This window comes from Nothobranchius furzeri, chromosome 10 (genome assembly GCF_043380555.1).
Source record: "Nothobranchius furzeri strain GRZ-AD chromosome 10, NfurGRZ-RIMD1, whole genome shotgun sequence".
NCBI lineage: Eukaryota > Metazoa > Chordata > Actinopteri > Cyprinodontiformes > Nothobranchiidae > Nothobranchius > Nothobranchius furzeri.
The window spans coordinates 5,180,645-5,199,475 of NC_091750.1; positions in this window are offsets into that span (position 1 = coordinate 5,180,645).

An 18,831-nucleotide genomic window follows, 5' to 3' on the forward strand; every position below is an offset into this window, starting at 1 on the left:
AGTGTCTTGCCTTATGTCAGCACTCGGTCTGACTGAGCGCCTCCAGGAGAGAGGCCCAAGTAAGACGCGCCCCGAGGAGCGTCTAGCCCCATGTCACCACTGGGTCTGACTGAGCGCCTCCAGGAGAGAGGCCCAAGCAAGACGCGCCCCGAGGAGCGTCTTGCCACATGTCAGCACTCGGTCTGACTGAGCGCCTCTAGGAGAGAGGCCCAAGCAAGACGCGCCCCGAGGAGCGTCTTGCCACATTTCACCACTGGGTCTGACTGAGAGCCTCCAGGAGAGAGGCCCAAGCAAGACGCGCCCCGAGGAGCGTCTTGCCACATGTCAACACTGGGTCTGACTGAGCGCCTCCAGGAGAGAGGCCCAAGTAAGACGCGCCCTGAGGAGCGTCTTGCCACATGTCAACACTGGGTCTGACTGAGCGCCTCCAGGAGAGAGGCCCAAGCAAGATGCGCACCGAGGAGCGTCTTGCCACATGTCACCACTGGGTCTGACTGAGCGCCTCCAGGAGAGAGGCCCAAGCAAGACGCGCCCCTAGGAGCGTCTTGCCACATGTCAACACTGGGTCTGACAGAGGGCCTCCAGGAGAGAGGCCCAAGCAAGACGCGCCCCGAGGAGTGTCTTGCCACATGTGAACACTGTGTCTGACTGAGCGCCTCCAGGAGAGAGGCCCAAGCAAGACGCGCCCCGAGGAGCGTCTTGACACATGTCAACACTGGGTCTGACAGAGGGCCTCCAGGAGAGAGGCCCAAGCAAGACGCGCCCCGAGGAGTGTCTTGCCACATGTCAACACTGTGTCTGACTGAGCGCCTCCAGGAGAGAGGCCCAAGCAAGACGCGCCCCGAGGAGTGTCTTGCCACATGTCAACACTGGGTCTGACTGAGCGCCTCCAGCAGAGAGGCCCAAGCAAGACGTGCCTCGAGGAGCGTCTTGCCACATGTCAACACTGGGTCTGACTGAGCGCCTCCAGGAGAGAGGCCCAAGCAAGAAGCGCCCCGAGGAGCATCTTGCCACATGTCAACCATGGGTCTGACTGAGGGCCTCCAGGAGAGAAGCCCAAGCAAGACGCGCCCAGAGGAGCGTCTTGCCACATGTCAACAATGGGTCTGACTGAGCGCCTCCAGGAGAGAGGCCCAAGCAAGACGCGCCCCGAGGAGTGTCTTGACACTTGTCAACACTGGGTCTGACTGAGGGCCTCCATGAGAGAAGTCCAAGCAAGATGCGCCCCGAGGAGTGTCTTGCCACATGTCAACACTGGGTTTGACAGAGGGCCTCCAGGAGAGAGGCCCAAGCAATACGCGCCCCGAGGAGCGTCTTGCCATATGTCACCACTGGGTCTGACTGAGCACCTCCAGGAGAGAGGCCCAAGCAAGACGCGCCCCGAGGAGCGTCTTGCCACCTGTCAGCACTCGGTCTGACTGGGCGCCTCCAGGAGAGAGAGCCAAGCAAGACGCGCCCCTAGGAGCGTCTTGCCACATGTCAACACTGGGTCTGACAGAGGGCCTCCAGGAGAGAGGCCCAAGCAAGACGCGCCCCGAGGAGTGTCTTGCCACATGTCAACACTGGGTCTGACTGAGCGCCTCCAGGAGAGAGGCCCAAGCAAGACGCGCCCCGAGGAGCGTCTTGACACATGTCAACACTGGGTCTGACTGAGGGCCTCAATGAGAGAAGCCCAAGCAAGACGCGCCCCGAGGAGCGTCTTGCCACATGTCAACACTGGGTCTGACAGAGGGCCTCCAGGAGAGAGGCCCAAGCAATACGTGCCCCGAGGAGCGTCTTGCCACATGTCACCACTGGGTCTGACTGAGCGCCTCCAGGAGAGAGGCCCAAGTAAGACGCGCCCCGAGGAGCGTCTTGCCACATGTCAACACTGGGTCTGACTGAGCGCCTCCAGGAGAGAGGCCCAAGCAAGACGCGCCCCGAGGAGCGTCTTGCCACATGTCAACACTGGGTCTGACTGAGCGCCTCCAGGAGAGAGGCCCAAGCAAGAAGCGCCCCGAGGAGCGTCTTGCCACATGTCAACAATGGGTCTGACTGAGGGCCTCCAGGAGAGAAGCCTAAGCAAGACGCACCCCGAGGAGCGTCATTCCACATGTCAACAATGGGTCTGACTGAGCTCCTCCAGGAGAGAGGCCCAAGCAAGAAGCGCCCCGAGGAGCGTCTTGACACTTGTCAACACTGGGTCTGACTGAGGGCCTCCATGAGAGAGGCCCAAGCAAGACGCGCCCCGAGGAGCGTCTTGCCACATGTCAACACTGGGTCTGACAGAGGGCCTCCAGGAGAGAGGCCCAAGCAATACCTGCCCCGAGGAGCGTCTAGCCACATGTCACCACTGGGTCTGACTGAGCGCCTCCAGGAGAGAAGCCCAAGCAAGACGCGCCCCGAGGAGTGTCTTGCCTTATGTCAGCACTCGGTCTGACTGAGCGCCTCCAGGAGAGAGGCCCAAGTAAGACGCGCCCCGAGGAGCGTCTTGCCACATGTCAACACTGGGTCTGACTGAGCGCCTCCAGGAGAGAGGCCCAAGCAAGACGCGCACCGAGGAGCGTCTTGCCACATGTCAGCACTCGGTCTGACTGAGCGCCTCCAGGAGAGAGGCCCAAGCAAGACGCGCCCCTAGGAGCGTCTTGCCACATGTCAACACTGGGTCTGACAGAGGGCCTCCAGGAGGGAGGCCAAAGCATGACGCGCCCTGAGGAGTGTCTTGCCACATGTCACCACTGGGTCTGACTGAGCGCCTCCAGGAGAGAGGCCCAAGCAAGAAGTGCCCCGAGGAGCGTCTTGCCACATGTCAACACTGGGTCTGACTGAGCGCCTCCAGGAGAGAGGCCCAAGCAAGAAGCGCCCCGAGGAGCGTCTTGCCACATGTCACCAATGGGTCTGACTGAGGTTCTCCAGGAGAGAAGCCCAAGCAAGACGCGCCCCGAGGAGCGTCTTGCCACATGTCAACAATGGGTCTGACTGAGCGCCTCCAGGAGAGAGGCCCAAGCAAGACGCGCCCCGAGGAGTGTCTTGACACTTGTCAACACTGGGTCTGACTGAGGGCCTCCATGAGAGAAGCCCAAGCAAGACGCGCCCCGAGGAGCGTCTTGCCACATGTCACCACTGGGTCTGACTGAGGGCCTCCAGGAGAGAGCTCCAAGTAAGACGCGCCCCGAGGAGCGTCTTGCCACATGTCAACACTGGGCCTGACTAAGCGCCTCCAGGGGAGAGGCCCAAGCAATACGTGCCCCGAGGAGCGTCTAGCCACATGTCACCACTGGGTCTGACTGAGCGCCTCCAGGAGAGAGGCCCAAGCAAGACGCGCCCCGAGGAGCGTCTTGCCACATGTCAGCACTCGGTCTGACTGAGCGCCTCTATGAGAGAGGCCCAAGCAAGACGCGCCCCGAGGAGCGTCTTGCCACATTTCACCACTGGGTCTGACTGAGAGCCTCCAGGAGAGAGGCCCAAGCAAGACGCGCCCCGAGGAGCGTCTTGCCACATGTCAACACTGGGTCTGACTGAGCGCCTCCAGGAGAGAGGCCCAAGTAAGACGCGCCCTGAGGAGCGTCTTGCCACATGTCAACACTGGGTCTGACTGAGCGCCTCCAGGAGAGAGGCCCAAGCAAGATGCGCACCGAGGAGCGTCTTGCCACATGTCACCACTGGGTCTGACTGAGCGCCTCCAGGAGAGAGGCCCAAGCAAGACGCGCCCCTAGGAGCGTCTTGCCACATGTCAACACTGGGTCTGACAGAGGGCCTCCAGGAGAGAGGCCCAAGCAAGACGCGCCCCGAGGAGTGTCTTGCAACATGTGAACACTGTGTCTGACTGAGCGCCTCCAGGAGAGAGGCCCAAGCAAGACGCGCCCCGAGGAGCGTCTTGACACATGTCAACACTGGGTCTGACAGAGGGCCTCCAGGAGAGAGGCCCAAGCAAGACGCGCCCCGAGGAGTGTCTTGCCACATGTCAACACTGTGTCTGACTGAGCGCCTCCAGGAGAGAGGCCCAAGCAAGACGCGCCCCGAGGAGCGTCTTGACACATGTCAACACTGGGTCTGACTGAGGGCCTCAATGAGAGAAGCCCAAGCAAGACGCGCCCCGAGGAGCGTCTTGCCACATGTCAACACTGGGTCTGACAGAGGGCCCATCAGGAGAGAGGCCCAAGTAAGACGAGCCCCGAGGAGCGTCTTGCCACATGTCAACACTGGGTCTGACTGAGCGCCTCCAGGAGAGAGGCCCAAGCAAGACGTGCCTCGAGGAGCGTCTTGCCACATGTCAACACTGGGTCTGACTAAGCGCGTCCAGGGGAGAGGCCCAAGCAATACGTGCCCCGAGGAGCGTCTAGCCACATGTCACCACTGGGTCTGACTGAGCGCCTCCAGGAGAGAGGCCCAAGCAAGACGCACCCCGAGGAGCGTCTTGCCACATGTCAGCACTCGGTCTGACTGAGCGCCTCTAGGAGAGAGGCCCAAGCAAGACGCGCCCCGAGGAGCGTCTTGCCACATTTCACCACTGGGTCTGACTGAGAGCCTCCAGGAGAGAGGCCCAAGCAAGACGCGCCCCGAGGAGCGTCTTGCCACATGTCAACACTGGGTCTGACTGAGCGCCTCCAGGAGAGAGGCCCAAGTAAGACGCGCCCTGAGGAGCGTCTTGCCACATGTCAACACTGGGTCTGACTGAGCGCCTCCAGGAGAGAGGCCCAAGCAAGATGCGCACCGAGGAGCGTCTTGCCACATGTCACCAATGGGTCTGACTGAGCGCCTCTAGGAGAGAGGCCCAAGCAAGACGCGCCCCGAGGAGCGTCTTGCCACATTTCACCACTGGGTCTGACTGAGAGCCTCCAGGAGAGAGGCCCAAGCAAGACGCGCCCCGAGGAGCGTCTTGCCACATGTCAACACTGGGTCTGACTGAGCGCCTCCAGGAGAGAGGCCCAAGTAAGACGCGCCCTGAGGAGCGTCTTGCCACATGTCAACACTGGGTCTGACTGAGCGCCTCCAGGAGAGAGGCCCAAGCAAGATGCGCACCGAGGAGCGTCTTGCCACATGTCACCAATGGGTCTGACTGAGCGCCTCCAGGAGAGAGGCCCAAGCAAGACGCGCCCCTAGGAGCGTCTTGCCACATGTCAACACTGGGTCTGACAGAGGGCCTCCAGGAGAGAGGCCCAAGCAAGACGCGCCCCGAGGAGTGTCTTGCCACATGTGAACACTGTGTCTGACTGAGCGCCTCCAGGAGAGAGGCCCAAGCAAGACGCGCCCCGAGGAGCGTCTTGACACATGTCAACACTGGGTCTGACAGAGGGCCTCCAGGAGAGAGGCCCAAGCAAGACGCGCCCCGAGGAGTGTCTTGCCACATGTCAACACTGTGTCTGACTGAGCGCCTCCAGGAGAGAGGCCCAAGCAAGACGCGCCCCGAGGAGCGTCTTGACACATGTCAACACTGGGTCTGACTGAGGGCCTCAATGAGAGAAGCCCAAGCAAGACGCGCCCCGAGGAGCGTCTTGCCACATGTCAACACTGGGTCTGACAGAGGGCCTCCAGGAGAGAGGCCCAAGTAAGACGAGCCCCGAGGAGCGTCTTGCCACATGTCAACACTGGGTCTGACTGAGCGCCTCCAGGAGAGAGGCCCAAGCAAGACGTGCCTCGAGGAGCGTCTTGCCACATGTCAACACTGGGTCTGACTGAGCGCCTCCAGGAGAGAGGCCCAAGCAAGAAGCGCCCCGAGGAGCATCTTGCCACATGTCAACCATGGGTCTGACTGAGGGCCTCCAGGAGAGAAGCCCAAGCAAGACGCGCCCAGAGGAGCGTCTTGCCACATGTCAACAATGGGTCTGACTGAGCGCCTCCAGGAGAGAGGCCCAAGCAAGACGCGCCCCGAGGAGTGTCTTGACACTTGTCAACACTGGGTCTGACTGAGGGCCTCCATGAGAGAAGTCCAAGCAAGATGCGCCCCGAGGAGTGTCTTGCCACATGTCAACACTGGGTCTGACAGAGGGCCTCCAGGAGAGAGGCCCAAGCAATACGCGCCCCGAGGAGCGTCTTGCCATATGTCACCACTGGGTCTGACTGAGCACCTCCAGGAGCGAGGCCCAAGCAAGACGCGCCCCGAGGAGCGTCTTGCCACCTGTCAGCACTCGGTCTGACTGAGCGCCTCCAGGAGAGAGAGCCAAGCAAGACGCGCCCCTAGGAGCGTCTTGCCACATGTCAACACTGGGTCTGACAGAGGGCCTCCAGGAGAGAGGCCCAAGCAAGACGCGCCCCGAGGAGTGTCTTGCCACATGTCAACACTGGGTCTGACTGAGCGCCTCCAGGAGAGAGGCCCAAGCAAGACGCGCCCCGAGGAGCGTCTTGACACATGTCAACACTGGGTCTGACTGAGGGCCTCAATGAGAGAAGCCCAAGCAAGAAGCGCCCCGAGGAGCGTCTTGCCACATGTCAACACTGGGTCTGACAGAGGGCCTCCAGGAGAGAGGCCCAAGCAATACGTGCCCCGAGGAGCGTCTTGCCACATGTCACCACTGGGTCTGACTGAGCGCCTCCAGGAGAGAGGCCCAAGTAAGACGCGCCCCGAGGAGCGTCTTGCCACATGTCAACACTGGATCTGACTGAGCGCCTCCAGGAGAGAGGCCCAAGCAAGACGCGCCCCGAGGAGCGTCTTGCCACATGTCAACACTGGGTCTGACTGAGCGCCTCCAGGAGAGAGGCCCAAGCAAGAAGCGCCCCGAGGAGCGTCTTGCCACATGTCAACAATGGGTCTGACTGAGGGCCTCCAGGAGAGAAGCCTAAGCAAGACGCACCCCGAGGAGCGTCATTCCACATGTCAACAATGGGTCTGACTGAGCTCCTCCAGGAGAGAGGCCCAAGCAAGAAGCGCCCCGAGGAGCGTCTTGACACTTGTCAACACTGGGTCTGACTGAGGGCCTCCATGAGAGAGGCCCAAGCAAGACGCGCCCCGAGGAGCGTCTTGCCACATGTCAACACTGGGTCTGACAGAGGGCCTCCAGGAGAGAGGCCCAAGCAATACCTGCCCCGAGGAGCGTCTAGCCACATGTCACCACTGGGTCTGACTGAGCGCCTCCAGGAGAGAGGCCCAAGCAAGACGCGCCCCGAGGAGTGTCTTGCCTTATGTCAGCACTCGGTCTGACTGAGCGCCTCCAGGAGAGAGGCCCAAGTAAGACGCGCCCCGAGGAGCGTCTTGCCACATGTCAACACTGGGTCTGACTGAACGCCTCCAGGAGAGAGGCCCAAGCAAGACGCGCACCGAGGAGCGTCTTGCCACATGTCAGCACTCGGTCTGACTGAGCGCCTCCAGGAGAGAGGCCCAAGCAAGACGCGCCCCTAGGAGCGTCTTGCCACATGTCAACACTGGGTCTGACAGAGGGCCTCCAGGAGGGAGGCCAAAGCAAGACGCGCCCTGAGGAGTGTCTTGCTACATGTCACCACTGGGTCTGACTGAGCGCCTCCAGGAGAGAGGCCCAAGCAAGAAGTGCCCCGAGGAGCGTCTTGCCACATGTCAACACTGGGTCTGACTGAGCGCCTCCAGGAGAGAGGCCCAAGCAAGAAGCGCCCCGAGGAGCGTCTTGCCACATGTCACCAATGGGTCTGACTGAGGTTCTCCAGGAGAGAAGCCCAAGCAAGACGCGCCCCGAGGAGCGTCTTGCCACATGTCACCACTGGGTCTGACTGAGCGCCTCCAGGAGAGAGGCCCAAGCAAGACGCGCCCCTAGGAGCGTCTTGCCACATGTCAGCACTCGGTCTGACTGAGCGCCTCTAGGAGAGAGGCCCAAGCAAGACGCGCCCCGAGGAGCGTCTTGCCACATTTCACCACTGGGTCTGACTGAGAGCCTCCAGGAGAGAGGCCCAAGCAAGACGCGCCCCGAGGAGCGTCTTGCCACATGTCAACACTGGGTCTGACTGAGCGCCTCCAGGAGAGAGGCCCAAGTAAGACGCGCCCTGAGGAGCGTCTTGCCACATGTCAACACTGGGTCTGACTGAGCGCCTCCAGGAGAGAGGCCCAAGCAAGATGCGCACCGAGGAGCGTCTTGCCACATGTCACCACTGGGTCTGACTGAGCGCCTCCAGGAGAGAGGCCCAAGCAAGACGCGCCCCTAGGAGCGTCTTGACACATGTCAACACTGGGTCTGACAGAGGGCCTACAGGAGAGAGGCCCAAGCAAGACGCGCCCCGAGGAGTTTCTTGCCACATGTGAACACTGTGTCTGACTGAGCGCCTCCAGGAGAGAGGCCCAAGCAAGACGCGCCCCGAGGAGCGTCTTGACACATGTCAACACTGGGTCTGACAGAGGGCCTCCAGGAGAGAGGCCCAAGCAAGACGCGCCCCGAGGAGTGTCTTGCCACATGTCAACACTGTGTCTGACTGAGCGCCTCCAGGAGAGAGGCCCAAGCAAGACGCGCCCAGAGGAGCGTCTTGCCACACGTCAACAATGGGTCTGACTGAGCGCCTCCAGGAGAGAGGCCCAAGCAAGACGCGCCCCGAGGAGTGTCTTGACACTTGTCAACACTGGGTCTGGCTGAGGGCCTCCATGAGAGAAGTCCAAGCAAGATAAGCCCCGAGGAGTGTCTTGCCACATGTCAACTCTGGGTCTGACAGAGGGCCTCCAGGAGAGAGGCCCAAGCAATACGCGCCCCGAGGAGCGTCTTGCCATATGTCACCACTGGGTCTGACTGAGCACCTCCAGGAGAGAGGCCCAAGCAAGACGCGCCCCGAGGAGCGTCTTGCCACCTGTCAGCACTCGGTCTGACTGAGCGCCTCCAGGAGAGAGAGCCAAGCAAGACGCGCCCCTAGGAGCGTCTTGCCACATGTCAACACTGGGTCTGACAGAGGGCCTCCAGGAGAGAGGCCCAAGCAAGACGCGCCCCGAGGAGTGTCTTGCCACATGTCAACACTGGGTCTGACTGAGCGCCTCCAGGAGAGAGGCCCAAGCAAGACGCGCCCCGAGGAGCGTCTTGACACATGTCAACACTGGGTCTGACTGAGGGCCTCAATGAGAGAAGCCCAAGCAAGACGCGCCCCGAGGAGCGTCTTGCCACATGTCAACACTGGGTCTGACAGAGGGCCTCCAGGAGAGAGGCCCAAGCAATACGTGCCCCGAGGAGCGTCTTGCCATATGTCACCACTGGGTCTGACTGAGCACCTCCAGGAGAGAGGCCCAAGCAAGACGCGCCCCGAGGAGCGTCTTGCCACCTGTCAGCACTCGGTCTGACTGAGCGCCTCCAGGAGAGAGAGCCAAGCAAGACGCGCCCCTAGGAGCGTCTTGCCACATGTCAACACTGGGTCTGACAGAGGGCCTCCAGGAGAGAGGCCCAAGCAAGACGCGCCCCGAGGAGCGTCTTGCCACATGTCAACACTGGGTCTGACAGAGGGCCTCCAGGAGAGAGGCCCAAGCAATACGTGCCCCGAGGAGCGTCTTGCCACATGTCACCACTGGGTCTGACTGAGCGCCTCCAGGAGAGAGGCCCAAGTAAGACGCGCCCCGAGGAGCGTCTTGCCACATGTCAACACTGGGTCTGACTGAGCGCCTCCAGGAGAGAGGCCCAAGCAAGACGCGCCCCATGGAGCGTCTTGCCACATGTCAACACTGGGTCTGACTGAGCGCCTCCAGGAGAGAGGCCCAAGCAAGACGTGCCCCGAGGAGCGTCTTGCCACATGTCAACACTGGGTCTGACTGAGCGCCTCCAGGAGAGAGGCCCAAGCAAGAAGCGCCCCGAGGAGCGTCTTGCCACATGTCAACAATGGGTCTGACTGAGGGCCTCCAGGAGAGAAGCCTAAGCAAGACGCGCCCCGAGGAGCGTCTTTCCACATGTCAACAATGGGTCTGACTGAGCGCCTCCAGGAGAGAGGCCCAAGCAAGACGCGCCCCGAGGAGCGTCTTGACACTTGTCAACACTGGGTGTGACTGAGGGCCTCCATGAGAGAGGCCCAAGCAAGACGCGCCCCGAGGAGCGTCTTGCCACATGTCAACACTGGGTCTGACAGAGGGCCTCCAGGAGAGAGGCCCAAGCAATACGTGCCCCGAGGAGCATCTAGCCACATGTCACCACTGGGTCTGACTGAGCGCCTCCAGGAAAGAGGCCCAAGCAAGACGCGCCCCGAGGAGCGTCTTGCCACATGTCAGCACTCAGTCTGACTGAGCGCCTCCAGGAGAGAGGCCCAAGCAAGACGCACCCCGAGGAGCGACTTGCCACATGTCAACACTGGGTCTGACTGAGCGCCTCCAGGAGAGAGGCCCAAGGAAGACGCGCCCCGAGGAGCGTCTTGCCACATGTCAACACTGGGTCTGACTGAGCGCCTCTAGGAGAGAGGCCCAAGCAAGATGCGCACCGAGGAGCGTCTTGCCACATGTCACCACTGGGTCTGACTGAGCGCCTCCAGGAGAGAGGCCCAAGCAAGACGCGCCCCTAGGAGTGTCTTGACACTTGTCAACACTGGGTCTGACTGAGGGCCTCCATGAGAGAAGTCCAAGCAAGATGCGCCCCGAGGAGTGTCTTGCCACATGTCAACACTGGGTCTGACAGAGGGCCTCCAGGAGAGAGGCCCAAGCAATACGCGCCCCGAGGAGCGTCTTGCCATATGTCACCACTGGGTCTGAGTGAGCACCTCCAGGAGAGAGGCCCAAGCAAGACGCGCCCCGAGGAGCGTCTTGCCACCTGTCAGCACTCGGTCTGAATGAGCGCCTCCAGGAGAGAGAGCCAAGCAAGACGCGCCCCTAGGAGCGTCTTGCCACATGTCAACACTGGGTCTGACAGAGGGCCTCCAGGAGAGAGGCCCAAGCAAGACGCGCCCCGAGGAGCGTCTTGCCACATGTCAACACTGGGTCTGACTGAGCGCCTCCAGGAGAGAGGCCCAAGCAAGACGCGCCCCGAGGAGCGTCTTGACACATGTCAACACTGGGTCTGACTGAGGGCCTCAATGAGAGAAGCCCAAGCAAGACGCGCCCCGAGGAGCGTCTTGCCACATGTCAACACTGGGTCTGACAGAGGGCCTCCAGGAGAGAGGCCCAAGCAATACGTGCCCCGAGGAGCGTCTTGCCACATGTCACCACTGGGTCTGACTGAGCGCCTCCAGGAGAGAGGCCCAAGTAAGACGCGCCCCGAGGAGCGTCTTGCCACATGTCAACACTGGATCTGACTGAGCGCCTCCAGGAGAGAGGCCCAAGCAAGACGCGCCCCGAGGAGCGTCTTGCCACATGTCAACACTGGGTCTGACTGAGCGCCTCCAGGAGAGAGGCCCAAGCAAGAAGCGCCCCGAGGAGCGTCTTGCCACATGTCAACAATGGGTCTGACTGAGGGCCTCCAGGAGAGAAGCCTAAGCAAGACGCACCCCGAGGAGCGTCATTCCACATGTCAACAATGGGTCTGACTGACCTCCTCCAGGAGAGAGGCCCAAGCAAGAAGCGCCCCGAGGAGCGTCTTGACACTTGTCAACACTGGGTCTGACTGAGGGCCTCCATGAGAGAGGCCCAAGCAAGACGCGCCCCGAGGAGCGTCTTGCCACATGTCAACACTGGGTCTGACAGAGGGCCTCCAGGAGAGAGGCCCAAGCAATACCTGCCCCGAGGAGCGTCTAGCCACATGTCACCACTGGGTCTGACTGAGCGCCTCCAGGAGAGAGGCCCAAGCAAGACGCGCCCCGAGGAGTGTCTTGCCTTATGTCAGCACTCGGTCTGACTGAGCGCCTCCAGGAGAGAGGCCCAAGTAAGACGCGCCCCGAGGAGCGTCTTGTCACATGTCAACACTGGGTCTGACTGAGCGCCTCCAGGAGAGAGGCCCAAGCAAGACGCGCACCGAGGAGCGTCTTGCCACATGTCAGCACTCGGTCTGACTGAGCGCCTCCAGGAGAGAGGCCCAAGCAAGACGCGCCCCTAGGAGCGTCTTGCCACATGTCAACACTGGGTCTGACAGAGGGCCTCCAGGAGGGAGGCCAAAGCAAGACGCGCCCTGAGGAGTGTCTTGCCACATGTCACCACTGGGTCTGACTGAGCGCCTCCAGGAGAGAGGCCCAAGCAAGAAGTGCCTCGAGGAGCGTCTTGCCACATGTCAACACTGGGTCTGACTGAGCGCCTCCAGGAGAGAGGCCCAAGCAAGAAGCTCCCCGAGGAGCGTCTTGCCACATGTCACCAATGGGTCTGACTGAGGTTCTCCAGGAGAGAAGCCCAAGCAAGACGCGCCCCGAGGAGCGTCTTGCCACATGTCAACAATGGGTCTGACTGAGCGCCTCCAGGAGAGAGGCCCAAGCAAGACGCGCCCCGAGGAGTGTCTTGACACTTGTCAACACTGGGTCTGACTGAGGGCCTCCATGAGAGAAGCCCAAGCAAGACGCGCCCCGAGGAGCGTCTTGCCACATGTCACCACTGGGTCTGACTGAGCGCCTCCAGGAGAGAGCTCCAAGTAAGACGCGCCCCGAGGAGCGTCTTGCCACATGTCAACACTGGGTCTGACTAAGCGCCTCCAGGGGAGAGGCCCAAGCAATACGTGCCCCGAGGAGCGTCTAGCCACATGTCACCACTGGGTCTGACTGAGCGCCTCCAGGAGAGAGGCCCAAGCAAGACGCGCCCCTAGGAGCGTCTTGCCACATGTCAGCACTCGGTCTGACTGAGCGCCTCTAGGAGAGAGGCCCAAGCAAGACGCGCCCCGAGGAGCGTCTTGCCACATTTCACCACTGGATCTGACTGAGAGCCTCCAGGAGAGAGGCCCAAGCAAGACGCGCCCCGAGGAGCGTCTTGCCACATGTCAACACTGGGTCTGACTGAGCGCCTCCAGGAGAGAGGCCCAAGTAAGACGCGCCCTGAGGAGCGTCTTGCCACATGTCAACACTGGGTCTGACTGAGCGCCTCCAGGAGAGAGGCCCAAGCAAGATGCGCACCGAGAAGCGTCTTGCCACATGTCACCACTGGGTCTGACTGAGCGCCTCCAGGAGAGAGGCCCAAGCAAGACGCGCCCCTAGGAGCGTCTTGCCACATGTCAACACTGGGTCTGACAGAGGGCCTACAGGAGAGAGGCCCAAGCAAGACGCGCCCCGAGGAGTTTCTTGCCACATGTGAACACTGTGTCTGACTGAGCGCCTCCAGGAGAGAGGCCCAAGCAAGACGCGCCCCGAGGAGCGTCTTGACACATGTCAACACTGGGTCTGACAGAGGGCCTCCAGGAGAGAGGCCCAAGCAAGACGCGCCCCGAGGAGTGTCTTGCCACATGTCAACACTGTGTCTGACTGAGCGCCTCCAGGAGAGAGGCCCAAGCAAGACGCGCCCAGAGGAGCGTCTTGCCACACGTCAACAATGGGTCTGACTGAGCGCCTCCAGGAGAGAGGCCCAAGCAAGACGCGCCCGAGGAGTGTCTTGACACTTGTCAACACTGGGTCTGGCTGAGGGCCTCCATGAGAGAAGTCCAAGCAAGATAAGCCCCGAGGAGTGTCTTGCCACATGTCAACTCTGGGTCTGACAGAGGGCCTCCAGGAGAGAGGCCCAAGCAATACGCGCCCCGAGGAGCGTCTTGCCATATGTCACCACTGGGTCTGACTGAGCACCTCCAGGAGAGAGGCCCAAGCAAGACGCGCCCCGAGGAGCGTCTTGCCACCTGTCAGCACTCGGTCTGACTGAGCGCCTCCAGGAGAGAGAGCCAAGCAAGACGCGCCCCTAGGAGCGTCTTGCCACATGTCAACACTGGGTCTGACAGAGGACCTCCAGGAGAGAGGCCCAAGCAAGACGCGCCCCGAGGAGTGTCTTGCCACATGTCAACACTGGGTCTGACTGAGCGCCTCCAGGAGAGAGGCCCAAGCAAGACGCGCCCCGAGGAGCGTCTTGACACATGTCAACACTGGGTCTGACTGAGGGCCTCAATGAGAGAAGCCCAAGCAAGACGCGCCCCGAGGAGCGTCTTGCCACATGTCAACACTGGGTCTGACAGAGGGCCTCCAGGAGAGAGGCCCAAGCAATACGTGCCCCGAGGAGCGTCTTGCCATATGTCACCACTGGGTCTGACTGAGCACCTCCAGGAGAGAGGCCCAAGCAAGACGCGCCCCGAGGAGCGTCTTGCCACCTGTCAGCACTCGGTCTGACTGAGCGCCTCCAGGAGAGAGAGCCAAGCAAGACGCGCCCCTAGGAGCGTCTTGCCACATGTCAACACTGGGTCTGACAGAGGGCCTCCAGGAGAGAGGCCCAAGCAAGACGCGCCCCGAGGAGTGTCTTGCCACATGTCAACACTGGGTCTGACTGAGCGCCTCCAGGAGAGAGGCCCAAGCAAGACGCGCCCCGAGGAGCGTCTTGACACATGTCAACACTGGGTCTGACTGAGGGCCTCAATGAGAGAAGCCCAAGCAAGACGCGCCCCGAGGAGCGTCTTGCCACATGTCAACACTGGGTCTGACAGAGGGCCTCCAGGAGAGAGGCCCAAGCAATACGTGCCCCGAGGAGCGTCTTGCCACATGTCACCACTGGGTCTGACTGAGCGCCTCCAGGAGAGAGGCCCAAGTAAGACGCGCCCCGAGGAGCGTCTTGCCACATGTCAACACTGGGTCTGACTGAGCGCCTCCAGGAGAGAGGCCCAAGCAAGACGCGCCCCATGGAGCGTCTTGCCACATGTCAACACTGGGTCTGACTGAGCGCCTCCAGGAGAGAGGCCCAAGCAAGACGTGCCCCGAGGAGCGTCTTGCCACATGTCAACACTGGGTCTGACTGAGCGCCTCCAGGAGAGAGGCCCAAGCAAGAAGCGCCCCGAGGAGCGTCTTGCCACATGTCAACAATGGGTCTGACTGAGGGCCTCCAGGAGAGAAGCCTAAGCAAGACGCGCCCCGAGGAGCGTCTTTCCACATGTCAACAATGGGTCTGACTGAGCGCCTCCAGGAGAGAGGCCCAAGCAAGACGCGCCCCGAGGAGCGTCTTGACACTTGTCAACACTGGGTGTGACTGAGGGCCTCCATGAGAGAGGCCCAAGCAAGACGCGCCCCGAGGAGCGTCTTGCCACATGTCAACACTGGGTCTGACAGAGGGCCTCCAGGAGAGAGGCCCAAGATATACGTGCCCCGAGGAGCATCTAGCCACATGTCACCACTGGGTCTGACTGAGCGCCTCCAGGAAAGAGGCCCAAGCAAGACGCGCCCCGAGGAGCGTCTTGCCACATGTCAGCACTCAGTCTGACTGAGCGCCTCCATGAGAGAGGCCCAAGGAAGACGCGCCCCGAGGAGCGTCTTGCCACATGTCAACACTGGGTCTGACTGAGCGCCTCCAGGAGAGAGGCCCAAGGAAGACGCGCCCCGAGGAGCGTCTTGCCACATGTCAACACTGGGTCTGACTGAGCGCCTCCAGGAGAGAGGCCCAAGCAAGATGCGCACCGAGGAGCGTCTTGCCACATGTCAACACTGGGTCTGACTGAGCGCCTGCCGGAGAGAGGCCCAAGTAAGACGCGCCCCGAGGAGCGTCTTGCCACATGTCAACACTGGGTCTGACTGAGCGCCTCCAGGAGAGAGGCCCAAGCAAGACGCGCCCCGAGGAGCGTCTTGCCACATGTGAAACACTGGGTCTCACTGAGTGCCTCGAGGAGAGAGGCCCAAGCAAGATGTGCCCCGAGGAGCGTCTTGCCACATGTCAATACTGGGTCTGACTGAGCGCCTCCAGGAGAGAGGCCCAAGCAAGAAGCGCCCCGAGGAGCGTCTTGCCACATGTCAACAATGGGTCTGACTGAGGGCCTCCAGGAGAGAAGCCTAAGCAAGACGCGCCCCGAGGAGCGTCTTTCCACATGTCAACAATGGGTCTGACTGAGCTCCTCCAGGAGAGAGGCCCAAGCAAGAAGCGCCCCGAGGAGCGTCTTGACACTTGTCAACACTGGGTCTGACTGAGGGCCTCCATGAGAGAGGCCCAAGCAAGACGCGCCCCGAGGAGCGTCTTGCCACATGTCAACACTGGGTCTGACAGAGGGCCTCCAGGAGAGAGGCCCAAGCAATACGTGCCCCGAGGAGCGTCTTGCCACATGTCAACACTGGGTCTGACAGAGGGCCTCCAGGAGAGAGGCCCAAGCAAGACGCGCCCCGAGGAGTGTCTTGCCACATGTCAACACTGGGTCTGACTGAGCGCCTCCAGGAGAGAGGCCCAAGCAAGACGCGCCCCGAGGAGCGTCTTGACACATGTCAACACTGGGTCTGACTGAGGGCCTCAATGAGAGAAGCCCAAGCAAGACGCGCCCCGAGGAGCGTCTTGCCACATGTCAACACTGGGTCTGACAGAGGGCCTCCAGGAGAGAGGCCCAAGCAATACGTGCCCCGAGGAGCGTCTTGCCATATGTCACCACTGGGTCTTACTGAGCACCTCCAGGAGAGAGGCCCAAGCAAGACGCGCCCCGAGGAGCGTCTTGCCACCTGTCAGCACTCGGTCTGACTGAGCGCCTCCAGGAGAGAGAGCCAAGCAAGACGCGCCCCTAGGAGCGTCTTGCCACATGTCAACACTGGGTCTGACAGAGGGCCTCCAGGAGAGAGGCCCAAGCAAGACGCGCCCCGAGGAGTGTCTTGCCACATGTCAACACTGGGTCTGACTGAGCGCCTCCAGGAGAGAGGCCCAAGCAAGACGCGCCCCGAGGAGCGTCTTGACACATGTCAACACTGGGTCTGACTGAGGGCCTCAATGAGAGAAGCCCAAGCAAGACGCGCCCCGAGGAGCGTCTTGCCACATGTCAACACTGGGTCTGACAGAGGGCCTCCAGGAGAGAGGCCCAAGCAATACGTGCCCCGAGGAGCGTCTTGCCACATGTCAACACTGGGTCTGACAGAGGGCCTCCAGGAGAGAGGCCCAAGCAAGACGCGCCCCGAGGAGTGTCTTGCCACATGTCAACACTGGGTCTGACTGAGCGCCTCCAGGAGAGAGGCCCAAGCAAGACGCGCCCCGAGGAGCGTCTTGACACATGTCAACACTGGGTCTGACTGAGGGCCTCAATGAGAGAAGCCCAAGCAAGACGCGCCCCGAGGAGCGTCTTGCCACATGTCAACACTGGGTCTGACAGAGGGCCTCCAGGAGAGAGGCCCAAGCAATACGTGCCCCGAGGAGCGTCTTGCCATATGTCACCACTGGGTCTGACTGAGCACCTCCAGGAGAGAGGCCCAAGCAAGACGCGCCCCGAGGAGCGTCTTGACACTTGTCAACACTGGGTGTGACTGAGGGCCTCCATGAGAGAGGCCCAAGCAAGACGCGCCCCGAGGAGCGTCTTGCCACATGTCAACACTGGGTCTGACAGAGGGCCTCCAGGAGAGAGGCCCAAGCAATACGTGCCCCGAGGAGCATCTAGCCACATGTCACCACTGGGTCTGACTGAGCGCCTCCAGGAAAGAGGCCCAAGCAAGACGCGCCCCGAGGAGCGTCTTGCCACATGTCAGCACTCAGTCTGACTGAGCGCCTCCAGGAGAGAGGCCCAAGCAAGACGCACCCCGAGGAGCGTCTTGCCACATGTCAACACTGGGTCTGACTGAGCGCCTCCAGGAGAGAGGCCCAAGGAAGACGCGCCCCGAGGAGCGTCTTGCCACATGTCAACACTGGGTCTGACTGAGCGCCTCCAGGAGAGAGGCCCAAGCAAGATGCGCACCGAGGAGCGTCTTGCCACATGTCACCACTGGGTCTGACTGAGCGCCTCCAGGAGAGAGGCCCAAGCAAGACGCGCCCCTAGGAGCGTCTTGCCACTTGTCAACACTGGGTCTGACTGAGCGCCTGCCGGAGAGAGGCCCAAGTAAGACGCGCCCCGAGGAGCGTCTTGCCACATGTCAACACTGGGTCTGACTGAGCGCCTCCAGGAGAGAGGCCCAAGCAAGACGCGCCCCGAGGAGCGTCTTGCCACATGTGAAACACTGGGTCTGACTGAGTGCCTCGAGGAGAGAGGCCCAAGCAAGATGTGCACGGAGGAGCGTCTTGCCACATGTCAATACTGGGTCTGACTGAGCGCCTCCAGGAGAGAGGCCCAAGCAAGAAGCGCCCCGAGGAGCGTCTTGCCACATGTCAACAATGGGTCTGACTGAGGGCCTCCAGGAGAGAAGCCTAAGCAAGACGCGCCCCGAGGAGCGTCTTTCCACATGTCAACAATGGGTCTGACTGAGCTCCTCCAGGAGAGAGGCCCAAGCAAGAAGCGCCCCGAGGAGCGTCTTGACACTTGTCAACACTGGGTCTGACTGAGGGCCTCCATGAGAGAGGCCCAAGCAAGACGCGCCCCTAAGAGCGTCTTGCCACATGTCAACACTGGGTCTGACAGAGGGCCTCCAGGAGAGAGGCCCAAGCAATACGTGCCCCGAGGAGCGTCTTGCCACATGTCAACACTGGGTCTGACAGAGGGCCTCCAGGAGAGAGGCCCAAGCAAGACGCGCCCCGAGGAGTGTCTTGCCACATGTCAACACTGGGTCTGACTGAGCGCCTCCAGGAGAGAGGCCCAAGCAAGACGCGCCCCGAGGAGCGTCTTGACACATGTCAACACTGGGTCTGACTGAGGGCCTCAATGAGAGAAGCCCAAGCAAGACGCGCCCCGAGGAGCGTCTTGCCACATGTCAACACTGGGTCTGACAGAGGGCCTCCAGGAGAGAGGCCCAAGCAATACGTGCCCCGAGGAGCGTCTTGCCATATGTCACCACTGGGTCTGACTGAGCACCTCCAGGAGAGAGGCCCAAGCAAGACGCGCCCCGAGGAGCGTCTTGCCACCTGTCAGCACTCGGTCTGACTGAGCGCCTCCAGGAGAGAGAGCCAAGCAAGACGCGCCCCTAGGAGCGTCTTGCCACATGTCAACACTGGGTCTGACAGAGGGCCTCCAGGAGAGAGGCCCAAGCAAGACGCGCCCCGAGGAGTGTCTTGCCACATGTCAACACTGGGTCTGACTGAGCGCC